The sequence below is a fragment of the Dermacentor andersoni genome, chromosome 1 (genome assembly GCF_023375885.2).
Source record: "Dermacentor andersoni chromosome 1, qqDerAnde1_hic_scaffold, whole genome shotgun sequence".
Taxonomy (NCBI): Eukaryota; Metazoa; Arthropoda; class Arachnida; order Ixodida; family Ixodidae; genus Dermacentor; species Dermacentor andersoni.
The window spans coordinates 218,514,021-218,528,147 of record NC_092814.1 but is presented as its reverse complement, the minus strand read 5'-3'; the positions used below and the strand labels follow the sequence as shown (position 1 = coordinate 218,528,147).

General features: G+C 46.9%; 1 protein-coding gene across 1 annotated transcript in view; it reads right to left on the bottom strand.

Moving 5' to 3' along the window:
• The window catches only part of LOC126548236 (ecotropic viral integration site 5 ortholog-like), a 245,437-nt gene that overhangs the window by 155,535 nt on the left and 75,775 nt on the right, over positions 1–14,127 (bottom strand). The window lies entirely within an intron of this gene.

Here is a 14,127-nt window from a genome sequence, read left to right as displayed (position 1 = left end):
ACTGCAATATATGTCTAAAGTAGTCGCAATATATGTCTAAACCTCGTGTGCATCTATGATGTTTAGGCCTTCCTCTAGAGTCGACTCTTGTTCCCCGGCGTGGCCCTTGGTACACCAAAGAGTGATGTCACCCGCATAGATTGCATGACGCAAGTTCGGAATCTGTTCGAGTTCGAGGGAGAATTTTTTTCATGCCCCCAATAAATAAATAACAAACACAAAAACATCAGTGAGAGGATCGCACCTTGGGGAGTCCCTCTGCGTACGGGGAACAATTGGGATGGCTGGCCGTCAGGTCCCAGGATGCGGATAACCCTATCAGTGAGTGAGGAAACTATTCATATATTGGAGCATTCGACAACCGGGGTCCGTCTCGGCCAGGTTTTGCAGGATGGCGATGTGCAGCTAGGAGCATTGTCGAAGGCTTTCTTGATGTCTACTCCAACGATCGTTCGAAGCTGCAGTGTATAGGTGCATCATAAACTTCACATTTCACGAGGCTGACATGCGGCTGAGTGCTGACATGCTTTCGAAAGCAGATAAGAGTATATAGCTGGTAAGTGTTTCCCAGGTGCCATTCCAGTCTTGCTAAGACCATCTTTTAATTAGTTTGCCCACACGGGACGTCATAGTGATGGGGCGCATGTTTTCTGATCTATTAAGAGGCATTGCGTGCTTGAGCTTCGTGCTTACGTATGCCTCCTTCCACTCGGGATTATACCTGTCTCCCATTCATTACTGATGATGTTTAAGAGTTCTTCCTTTTTGGTTAGCTGGTAGATTCCGCATAATATCATAGGTAATTATGTCAGGTCCTGGGGTAGAATCCCGCCGCAGTAAGGGCGGAGCCATTTTAGTTCTACCAGAGCAAATGGTGAATTGATACCCATGTCATGTGCATGTGCTTCAAATGCGATATCTATGGGCTGTGGGTAAAAGGCTGGGTAGTGCGCATTTCGGATATAGTCAATTAAGTCCTCTGTCGTACCATCTCCTTTTAACTGGTAACGTTGTAAAGCAGGTCTTCGTTTTTGTTATCCCAATCAGGGCTCAAAAGAGATGCCACACCCTTGCAATGCGTAGCGGTGCACTCATCTCATCACATATTTCGGTCCAACGTTGCGATGCTAAATTATCTGCATTAGGTTGGCTTTCCAGGATAACTTGGTATATTCTGCACTGTAATTCTTGATTTCGTTGCTTCTTCTGTGAACGCTGGGCTAGGCGTCGTCGTTTCGTTCAGATAGTCAGAAGATGGCATGTTTATGAACTGTACTATAGGTTAGCCTGACTCAGTTTGTAGGGTAATCGATAGCATGCTCGCAATCCACTAATTCCTTGCGGGCTTCAGGCAGGTCAACGATGCGAATCTGATTAACGTTGACTGTTCGAGCTCTTCGTTTACGTAATTGGATGCGTATCTATAAGACATAGTGGTCACTTGCCAAACAATCTTCCCAAAGAAGCACACTGTATATATGGATGGCGGTACACTATATAGGACAAGCGTTTTCTCGTTTGTGTCAGTTTCAGTGAATTTTCTCAACAGTTCTCTCTGCGTACCATAACTCACTAAGCGCGCGCTACTAGTAACCGTGTGGTATCATGTGCAGCTTCTTTTTATATATGTCCACCATTTTTTTTTCATCTTGCTTTTCATCCGGTGATCACGGAATGGGACTTCATTAAGGCACAGTGGAAAAAGAAAGAAAGAAAATAAAGTAGCAGAGCCAAGCTCTTCACAGGAGGCAAAGTCAACATCCCTGTTTGTTTTTATTTTCTGCCTTTTTTTTCCTCTTCTAAGGAGTCCACGAAGAAATGCGGGCTCCTCAGGTGCTCGCAACGCTGATCATTGGGAACGTTCAGTCGCTCGGACGTCATTTAAAACGGATAGGGAGATACGCTAATGAATACGAGGCGCCGACACTGCTTCCGAATCGATAAGCTCTCACGTCACCTGCGAGTATCATGCACCCTTACGACTGCCCATTCCATTACCGGCCGGCACTCTCGCTCAGCGACGGTGCACGCGCTCGCGTCATTATCCCGCGACTAAACGGCCCGCCCGTCACGCACGCGGCTCGAATGCGATAAAGCGAATCCCGCCCAGACAGCCCCCGACAACGTGGCCTGCACAGCGAAGGCGAGAGAGCGAAGTGAACGCCGAGTGTATCACGCGTACAGAGCGTACAGTGACGACCGGGGCGGAAGAGCAACGTTCTCACCCGCGTTCACGAGTCGAGGCGCGATGTCGAAATGAACGCGTCCCGGCTCTCCCCGGGAAGCCACATCAAGGCGCGGCAGAGCCCACTGGCACGGCAGCGGTAAATCAATTGAGACGCGATAACGGCCAGCGCAGAACGATTGATAAGCGTGAATAACAAACGATAATAAGAAAAAAAAAAAAAATACGCGAGAGCGCAATAGTGGAAAATGAACAGCCGCCATCGTCGCAATTGAAAATGTTACGTTAGTTCTTTCTTGAACATAGAAACGGAGAAAAGACGCGCTGCGACTATATATACGGCGCCACGACCGTCGCAAATTGACTGAGAAAATTGGAAAAAACCGGCACCGGTCTTCAGGTTTCTCGCTTTCCGTGGGCCTGTGTGCATCTGTATACGTGTATTCGCACGTGTACCGTTCCGTGTACCTTTTGCCTCTTTAGTAGTATATGCGTCGTCTCACGGCCGCTCGATCAAGAGGCGTGCACAAATGCATTTTCATGGATTGGCAGGGGTGCAATCGAGAATCTGGGTGAACCCGTACACGGGAGTAAGAAGCAGCGAATGCGGTCCTTTTCATTCTCTACGTGTTTTTGTTTTCCTTTCTTTTCCCACTAGAATCAAATGCGATGCTCCTTTCTCCTTCTATTCTATAGAACTGTGCGTGGCACACATCATATTGCTTTTGCGCTGTGTATTGTTTCTGTTGCTAGCACTACCAATCTGTAACTTGTGTAATATTAAATGTTCGCAATACACGCTACAGTTGCAGATCTGCTTTTCATGTCACAGTGGAGGTTGCGCTGCACGAATTACTAGAGGGGAAAAAAAGGTATGGCGAAGAAAGGATCAAACGAAAACAAAATGCGCAATTCTCTACCAACTGAGATCAGTTGTTTGAGTGGAAACATACATATGCACGCGTGAAACCGCTAAGAAAGAAATATGCCACCAAAATATAACAGACGAGGAGCGATTAGAATACTCGTCCAGTATAAGCATGAGCTATCCCTTATGAAATCAATCTGCCGCTCAGTAGTTACAAATAAGCCTCCCATCTAAGTGAAATGGAATAGCCGGAGACGCACTGCTTCCAACCTCTCCAGCATAGCGGTCCATTTAACCATACCTACCTATAAGCCTCTCACACGTCCCTGTTCATTTCTGAATATCATTTGGTTCGATCCTTTCGTCGCATGTATCTTTTCTACAGTAAGTAGCGAAGCTTTCGTTCTTACATGCATAGCCCTTTTACGAGCCTTGCTAACGTTCTGCTTGTTGACCTACACAACTGCTGAAGCCAAACACTGGAAAAGCTGCCACAGCTTGGTGTATGCCAAGCCACTGTGGAAGATGGAGCGTAGGTGAGTTGGACGACGGCATGGGTCAGCTACCATTATTTCATGCCCGACTACAACCCGTACAACTGGTAGCCAGCGATTGGAAGTCCCTCCCTTCAACAACGTCTAAACCTTACAACTGGTCGCCAGTAGTGGGGATTGTCCTCCAAACCTTACACGACAGAGAATAGCCGCCAGTGTAAGCTGCTGCTGCTGCTGCTGCCTACCAACGAGGAATAATGAGCGCCCAAGCGTGGCATATACCTGCCGCTGTGGATCAGTGGCCATCGCGGGAAGGCCGCATGCCAATAGACGCGAAAAGCGACAAAACACGTGTGTGGAGATTTAGGAGGGCGTTGAATAACACCATCCGGTCATAACTGATCTGTAGGAGTCACCCTTCCTTCAGCTACGGTGCCTCTGATTGTCCTTGACAACGCAGCGTGCACGCTGCGTTGTCAAGGAATAACCGAAGCGATATAATCTCATTTGAGACTTCAAAATAAATCGATCGATCGTTACGCAGGCCATGTGATATGGCACAAAGGAGCCGTAGTAGAGTAATGCGAGTAAATGTCACCCGCATTGCGTTTCTCAATAAACACACGGAGCTCGACACAACATGCCACGTTACCGCTATGGGGTTCTTCTGCTGAGCACGAGATGGCGGTTTAGATAGCCCCCGCGGATTCAGCGGTCCCATTCCGACGGAGCGGAATGCAAAAAGAATGCTTGAGTATAGCAGGAGTTCGGTGCACGTTAGGGAACCTGGAAGGCGGATGGATCACGGAAGTCAATCCACAGTCAATCCATATGGGCGTCGCTAACAGTCTACTGTGGAGCCCCGGGACATAATAACCGCCAAATATTATCAACGGTGCCGTATTTTCGTACCTCAACTATTCATCTCGCCGTGTTCTTCGTAGATCAAATAACCACTCTGCGAAAAGTGAGTCGATTCGAGGGTCTAGATACTGTGAAAATTAAGTTTTTAATTTACTCGTGAACGCCTTTGTAGTCCAGAAACTCTCGTGCATTCTCAGCTTCTGACATCATTAACCGCGATCCGCTCCTCACGTCATCCTCTGTCGCGGCTGATGACGTTTGCCAACCTATAGCTGCATCGAATTAAGGGGCCACCGGCTGCACGTGTTCGCTTCACGTGCCCTGGAAGCAACGTTTCGCTAACTATAACGTTCTAGATAAGCAAATCCACAAATACACTAAACTATTTAGATTCATGCGCACCGAGAGAAGCACCAGTGTGTGTGAGCAGCCGACTTCGACAACGGTGACAGGCTGCTGTAGAAGCAGGTTAACAAGGCACTTCCCGCCTATTTAGCGTGCTCCCTAAGAGGCAAATAAATAAATAAATAAATAAATAAATAAATAAATAAATATTGATGAAAAGATAAATAAATAAATGAAACAAAGATGACGTACGTTAGAGCTAGAAACTACTTGTTTCAAGCATAATTGATTATTACGTAGTCCCAGACACAGAAGTCGGTGGCTGGCCCAGCCTTCGTGTTACGAAGTCATCGACGAAAATATGTACGAATTATTGTACGTTTGAGCTTCAGAAGGTTGCTCTAGCCCAAGTACGACTCTATGAAAGGCTGACACACACACACACACACACACACACACACACACACACACACACACACACACACACACACACACACACACACACACACACACACACACACACACACATATATATATATATATATATATATATATATATATATATATATATATATATATATATATATATATATATATACGTATCCTCGTGTCAGCGTCAGCGACTGGAAGCTTCCTACTAAAATGGCGCTGGCAGTCGGTCAACTACCATGAAAATGATGGGGATCTTTCTGCAACTTTGCACATGGCTTAATTGAGAAACCGAACTGCTTCTTGCGGTTCAGCTGTGTTGCACGCTATTATAAAGTCGCGCAACATTTCTTCAGAGTAGTGGAGTGTTTTACGTTGACACCTACTTCATTTTCTTAAGCAGGCTCGATAGCATATAGACGGGTCTCTTCCCTTCCCCAATACAGGGCAGCCAACGGGAGGTAAACTTTACTCCCTGTCTTTCCTTAGCCTCTCTCTCTCTCTCTCTCTCTACATACACACACACACACGCACGCACCCATACACATCTGAGTGCGCGTGTCGATATATACTTGAATGGCTTTTTGCAGTGACATTCTGGCGCTCATCATGGGCGACTACTTTGAGATATAGTAAACAGTTCTTTATTTGCAATGTTCTGAAAGGGATATAATTGTATAAGTGGTATAGGTAAATGCGGCCAATCACTGCGGTGCAGCAGATTTGAGATGACAATGTTGAGTTAAAAAGAAGGTAAATTGTTTGAAGTCAAAGGAACCAAGTTTGGACAAATACGTGCACTGGATACCCATCATTCATATGATGGATGAAGCAGCGGCGGATTATAAAAGCGCCAGATTTCCTTCTAGTATATTCAGTATGAAACTGAGACTGCGGGCACACATGCGCGAGCACGGTCGCCATTGGCAGCCGCTAGGAAGACTCGGCAACAGTACCAAATTATCATATTATTAACCTGCAGTGTCAGCAGGTCAGTGTAGCCAGAGAGTCCGTGTATTGGGAGACGTAAGAGGCGCTAAAGTGTGCCGCGATTTTTAACGTCATATATCGCATATCAACACGGCGGTCGCTGCCGGTGGTGCAATTTATGAGCTTCAAGCTCATAAATTGAGTCGCCAATTTTGGGTTAACTCGAGACCGCGGAGCTCCGAAACTTCCGGATTGGGTAAAAGAGCTCGCATACGTTTCAATGGGATGTAAAATTCCAATAAATCTGTTGACCACGCCATATCTGGCCCCGTTAAATGCGAAAATGTCATCTCTGCACTCGCTCCCACAGAAATTCTACAGCGGCGACACAATAGACCGAACAGACGGCCTCCAAGCCAACGGCAGAACGTCTCATTGTGTACGCAGCTGCTTGAAGCCGCCAAGAGGCAACCACGGTTGCATGTTACGAGGTAATAAAGTCCCACGCGATGCAGAATTTTAACCCACGAGTGCCGTGCTCAATTTATAACTTTTTTTTTTCGTTCGGAAGGAGCTCACAGCCTCCGCTGTCGGCAGCTGGTAATCATGTACGCCGCCAACAAGTGCGTGTCTACCACGAACTTACGCAGCTGCATGCCACACCTACTGCAAGGTGTATTTTATTTCTGCTGATCACCCTGCACATCGGTTCGGCTCGCGCCTTCCGTGAACACAATGTCGGCCGAGAACATATGTACGAAAACTAACTCGCGCCCATAATTATACCCATTCCACAAATCTCGATCGGAAAGATGAAGTGAATCGTTCGGGTTCCTCCGTGGCCACACTGCGTCGCGTAACAGGTGGACGATGTCCAAACCTCAAGAGCGGTCACGGAAAGCGTTACCAAATTGAGAAGCGAGTGTGCGAACCGCCGCTCGGAGCAGAAGTGCGCCCGGCCAGTTGATCGGGTTATATGCAGCTGGCAGAAGCGGCAACCACTGAAACTGCGTCGTGAACGAAGCGAGAGAAAAAAAGACGGAGTCGTCTGGAGACAAGAGAGGCTGCCCCCGGCTCGTGTTCTCACCCCGGGTGCGCACGTAACCAGAGCGCATCGGCGCTGTGGCAGTTCGAGGCCACGCGGCCGACAAGAAAAACCTTCCACATAGCAACGAACGCCCCCCGTGGCACTTGTACAGCAAACATTTGGGCAGCGTTTAACAGGTCGTCTCAAGCGAAAGCAGAGTGACCCGACAAATTGAAGGAAGCTTCAATAAGGCTTCCATTAACTGGGGCTCTTTGTGTACGCCGCCATTGGGTTTACTGCGCTAGTTTCTGCACAAAAAGACAGAAAGCGGATGAGGACAAACAACTGCGCAGTTGTTCGTTCTTGTCATTTTTGTTGTTCTTTTATGCACAAACCAGCGCACTAGTAAACCGAACGAAGAAAGTCTCGCTTTAAACAAATAACAATATTAAAATTCCAGATGTGCTAGACCTCATCTGTGTCGAAAATGCCGAGCGTCACAGCCTGCACAATTACAGATGGCATTAGTATACGTTACTACGCAGCTCCGATGCGCACATGAGCGGCAGACCTGGCTTTCAATCTCGTACGTGCGCCACTTTAGGTATTCAAAGAAAGTCATAGACCTGTACCAGCGGCTTATGTCTGAATCATGAGAAAAGGGAGCGATATGCCGCTAGCGGCAGGACTTGAAAGCTGTTCTCTAAGAGAGTTAATTGTCACAAGTATACGCTTTTGGTGCGTGCCAACCAACAAGCGTGCCAACATTCGGCAGAACGTGGTAGCATATATGAAGCAGCCATCGTACTGCCTGGGTCGATCAACTGCCTCTCGGCGATCGCTTGTTGACACTTCCGGGCGATTTCATCCATTTGGCGTCCGGCTGCGAGCCCGATCCACGACAGTCTGTGAGAGGGTGAAGCGTGTCGGCGCAAGACTCCGATCGAAGAGTGGAGTCGTGCGGTACAAGACACTCGCAAGCGTGTGCGTACCATGAAATTAAATATGAGAAGTGACATATGCATATACTCTACAGGGGGCGTGTCAGTTCGTTCGTTTTTCCGGCACCGAATCCGGCATGGCAAAATAACTGTACTCAGGTGATAAGCACGCGAGCCGAAACACGGTTCACACGCACCACGAAACTGCGTTTAACTGAAAATAGCACAGCACGGTAGATCATGCTCACTGCTTGGCGTCTCCTTTAACAATGGAATGAGAATACGTTATTTTGCCCACGTTTCGTACACACGTAGCGTCACGCTCTATACTGCTTCATTTGATCCTAGCGAGCGTATGCGTTTACTTCAAAGAGCTTCGCGAGCACGTGACTTTACGGTGAGCAATATTTAAGAAATTGGGGAGGAGGGGATGCGGTGAGAGCGAACATGGTTAAGAATTTTCAATTATAAATCAATGCGCAAGCAAATTTTGAAACATTAGTGAAGTTCGCCAAGAGTTTCCACGGTATACCGATACTTCCTTCGGCAGTTCTTCAGAGCGAGAGAAACAGAATAGAGAAAAGGCAGGGAGGTTAACCACACGCACGTCCGTTTGGCACTTCTTGAAGAGCCACAGAAAGCGAAGCTCTTTCACCCTCTTTGCATGGGCGGTTGTCTGACCGAATAAACTGGATCTATCCCACACGGCTCACCTCATTGTACAATAGAGCTAACCAACAAGTGTATGCAACAGCATCTCTCAGCAGCCCTACACCCAAAAATCATCGCTTGACTTTGACAGCCATCGTCTGGTTGCCTGCTCAATTCGCTTTTTTTTTTTCATTTATAGCAGCGCTTACCGCATAACCACAATACTATGCGACCGCATTTACACGTGGCGCATTACTCTTCGTTCGAATGAAACAAGCCGGGACCTGTTCCCGGGAGGTGCGCGCCTCTCGGGTAAGTCTAGGAGAGCACACACCAGGAGTCGTCTCGCTTTTCCTCTCTCCCTCGATACCATGCACAAGCGTTTACATGCAACACGTGAGACGACTCAACCATCTCAATATATCCTCGCTTGACGCATTAATGTGATTCGCCTTTCTAGTGCACTAACGCCGTTTACATGGATGTGACGTGCTAGAAATTCGAAGCGACGCGCCATCGTCGCATTCCAGTAAACGCCGCTTATGAACTACATAATTACCGCAAAGAACTCATTTCATCAGAAGTCATATTTTCATTCCTGCTGGAATATAACGCTGTAGAGAGGCCAGCGATATACGGTTGCCGCTAGCAAACTTAGAGTGATCGCACGAGATACCACTTTCTCCACGTTCCCGAAACACTCCAAGTTTTCAAAACAATCGGCTGGACCATTTGGACTCTTCGCTCCACCTTCGCATCCCAAGTGGACTCTCCCGACGCAAGGCCACCCTGCCTTGTCGGTTATGGCTAGGAGTGGATTTTACGAAGTTTTTTTTACTTTTCGCATCGGAATGGCCGACAACGCCTCGTGTGATACGACTGTGTTCGCGAGGAGGAGCTTCAGCGTGTTCTGTGTGACTGTCCTCGCTGTGCAGACACCATCGCTCGCAATGGTGCTAGCGCGCTTTGATCAAATAACATTATCAGAGCAAACCATTTTGGAATGCCGACCTAATGCGCGACATCGTAGCTGAGGGCGACGAAAGCACTGCTTAAGTTTTTAAGGACAACAGAACAGCACAAGCAGCTCTAGCCTGAATTAGTGTTCGTTGTCGTACAAGTGATTCTGTGCTGTGATAGTCTGCAGTGATCGCGCGTCTGCGTTCTCTCTCTATCTTTTTGTTATACCTCCCCTTCTCACTTTCCCCAGTGTAGGGTAATCAATCAATCAATCAATCAATCAATCAATCAATCAATCAATCAATCAATCAATCAATCAATCAATCAATCAATCAATCAATCTGTCTAATTAATTAATTAATTAATTAATTGGTATAACTCACCTTCCCACTTTCACCAGTGTAGGGTAGCAAACTGGTTTCTCTGTTCTGGTTAACTTCCCTCTTTCTCCCAAAAGGATCATAGCATGAAGATATTGCAAATTTTGCCAACAAGAATATCGCCGGCCTCTTTACGTTATATTGTCGCATAAATGAAAAGAGGACAAGATGAAATGAGATTGAATGAGGCCTCACGGCAATTAATGCAGTTCTTCCTCCCACAAAACCACACACACAAAAAAAAAAAAACATCCCACAAAACAAAAAGGAGTACATTTCGCGCAGTCTGCGACAGAGGACCGAAAGCCATCAAGAGCACAAACAGAGCAGACACTTTACAGTAGAAAAAAGAAAAGAAAAAAGCGTGTTTGTGTGTGCGTAGAGAGAGAGAGAGAGAGAGAGAGAGAGAGAGAGAGAGAGAGAGAGAGTCCTACCAAACAAAACCACCAAATGCATCATCAAATACAAAAACACACACACAAAATCGCGCTTGCAGTGCCGCCTAGGGATGAATTGTAACACGCCAGTAGGCCAAACATCGCTCGAAACGCTCAAGATCATGCAAGCGAAGGTTCGAGGAAGTGGTTCTGATTGCAGCTTCATGCAACTCCTCACGAACGCCTTCTAGCCGTCTCTCTCTCTCTCTCTCGCTCGCCCTTATCTTTTCCCATGAGCTCCAGAAAGAATAAAACTACTGCGCCCCCAATCCACATACGAACAGCCGGCTTCATACGTTACGGTGCGACCTCCGCGTTTTCAAATACTGCGAGCGAATCTCGCACCGGAGGAGAAACAAAGAGAACGGCCGAAGAGAACGGCCGAAGTGGGCGGTGCAGCCATGCTTCTCTCCGCACGGCTGCTCCCAAAAGAGCGTCGTCTTCCCGGAGCTAACATGCGATGCCCCGCATGCGCGCCATCTTGTTCTGCGTAATAAGCGCCGCGGCAGCGGGAAACAGGTGGCGATGATTAACTCGTCTTTCTCCAGGAAGCTCCTTCCTCGCAACGTCGTTTCGAAGGAAAGATAATAAGGCTACCGTCTTGCCAAAACGGGAACAGGATAGACAGAAAAACTATACGCCAGAAAAAAGCAAGCAAGCGAAATCGCGCTGGCGGGAAAGCCGCGCGCGTCTTCAATCTCTCTGCGGCACGCAGGGCCACCGCCTTCGTGCGACGGGGCCAGTGTATACGCGCGCGCGCACGCACTGCGGTCGGCGCGCTCACCGGCAAAGCGGGCTTCACGCGTAAACACGAGCTCTGCGTGCACAAAAAAACGCATCGCAAGGAGCGAAAGGTGACGCCGTCTAACGACGGACTTACGCAAAGCCCAAGGAATGGAAACGATTGCACCCAACCTGAAACGGAAAGCTTGCTTTTTCACGTTTACTAAGATGAGGCCACGAGGTCAATCACAATCCACACGAGCAGTGACGGTGTAAGTACGAATAGTGCATGGTCAAGCGCATGACTCCGAAGATGAAACGTCTGCCCGAGACGTAACTATAGTCTTGCCGTTGCGTCCAGAAGGCCGGGGCGAATCGCGATCAAGTACGAGCAGTCACAATGCCTTGATGGCATTTCACGGTAAATCAGGAGTCAAATAAGCTCAAAATCCGCTATACCGTCGTAAACTTCGTATACGAGGCCTTTTCCTCAACGAAAAAAAGTGTGAGGGAAAGGCTTTTGGGGATACTTAAAATATTTTAAACAAGTTCTGACGATGGCACCGTGCCGTAGAGAAGATAGTCTTGCGAACTTTCACCAGAAGTTGAGGCGTCGTTCATTATACTACGGCTGAGAAGTACCGTAGAGCAATTATCACAGTCAGCATCCGCATAAGACGCGGGCTATTGCGTAGCTATAAAATAACTTTGTAAGGCAACTGCTGCCATTCGATCGAGCAAACCAATGTCTCATGCGTCTTTCCTTGAGGAACGACGTAGTACGTTCAAACCAATTGTCTAGAGCTGCAGCTTCTTGAGACACTAACTATATATATATATATATATATATATATATATATATATATATATATATATATATATATATATATATATATATATATATATATATATATATATATATATATATATATATATATATATATATAAATGCAACCCTAGCGATGTCTTGTATGAATGTTTTCGCTGCAAGTTCGTGAACGAACTTGCGCGTCTTTCCCATATGCACCGCACGCAGCATAGGCGAAAACGCTGAGCCGCCCGTCATACGTAAACAGTATATCTAAAGAGGCGGGAGCTGACGTCCTAAAAGGGCCTATACTAACTCGATGAGCAAGACCTGCGCGCGACTGGTGCAGATCTCTCCGCTCGGGCAAGTTGTGCATCAAGTTCTTAGACTACAGCCTGGTTGTCACTATGAACCTAGTCGAATCTTTCTTTGTTGACTTTGTGGAGGCCTTCGAGGCAGTGATTCTCGTTTGTAAGGGTCGAATAAATGTCTAAGAATAAGATTAAAAAGAAAAGAGCATCAGTAAGAGAAGCGGCGCCGAAGATACATGCTTGCATAGGCGCCGACTACGGGGAGGGGGGGGGGGGGGGGGGGGCGAGCCCCCTCCGAAGTTTTCCGGTAGGAGCTGAGCCCCCCCTCCCCCTCCCCCCACACACACCTAAAGTGCCATTACCAGAGTTTTGTCACCCACATCGCTTGAGGTTTGTTTTGACTTTGCTCGGCCTTTTCACTTGAAATTTTACTGGGGCTAATAACTCACTGCATCACTGTTGGCGCGGCCATGCATGGCTTTTAATTCATACTTTCGTTCTATTTCTGCAGATCCTGATAATAGGAGGCCACGTGCATTAGAAGCACTAGCGGCGGCTGCCTCATCCGTATTTTCTCACTTTGAAATTGTTTAAATTTCCGCTGTAAACACCATCCACATACACAGTATGTGTTATGAAGACCGCGTTATGAAGGGGATTTTGTTACCAATGTGATAAGACGATAAGATAAGATGAGAGACGGATAAGTGTGACGTAGAAATGAGAGGAAGGAATGGCCGCGAAACCTGCTGGTGGTGCTCCTTCCATACCATTATCAAGATGATGGGCTGTCTCTACGAGTTTGCGACAGGCAATGCAGTTGCTTTCAATCAGCTTATTTGACGGCGCTGGTTTATCATGCAGGTGGGAGCGCAATCACGTGGTATTTTTCATACTTCGTGAGATTTCTTTGCCAGCCGAAAAAAAATTGTACGCAGTTAGTACGTCGCTGAAAACACCGCAGTTAGATGCCATTTTGGGGTGCCTACAAATGCCTCATTGCACTTTGAAAATTAGGACAGTACTTCTCGAGTTAGATAATTAATTGCAATTACTGAATTAAATCTCAATAACGAAAGAATTACTGGCGGGTACTCCACTCCACTGGAAACAATATGCACTAGGTTTTCTTCGAGTAATGCACCTACTCATTTTTTTATTCTTGATGCATAATTGGGGAACACTGAATAATTCACTCAGTAACTGAAATGAGGTCAAGCCGGATTCACTCGAAATCAGAATGAACGGCATTCAAGCGCAGGAACACTTATACTCGGACTCACAAGAATAAAGAGAGAGAGAGAGAGGCAGCAGTGTCGCCGGAAAGGCGAAGCAGTATTAGCGATAGCCAATTATGCGACAATTACACGAAGGAAGGTTACACCACCGCGACGACTCAGGCTGTGAAAATGAAATGTCGCCTACTATAAGGTCTTGTATATACACATATAACGCCATCACTTCAGCGCTCAATTCTTCGTGGTCACACGGTTTCTTCAAGTGCAAGAAATATATATATATATATATATATATATATATATATATGGGGTTCAGATAGCTGGCCGGGCCCGAGCGCTCCCCCCGGAAAAATGAAAGTCGTGACCTTCACAGGCTTTATGTTTGTTTGTTTGTGTTTATTCGTATGTTTTTGTTTGTCTTTCAACAAACTTCGACTAACAGCTGGCACACTCATCGGTATCACATTTGCTTTCCTAGAAAAAATAAAAGCCGTCTAATGAAGGTTTTATCACAAGAGACGACAAGCGGTGGTGGG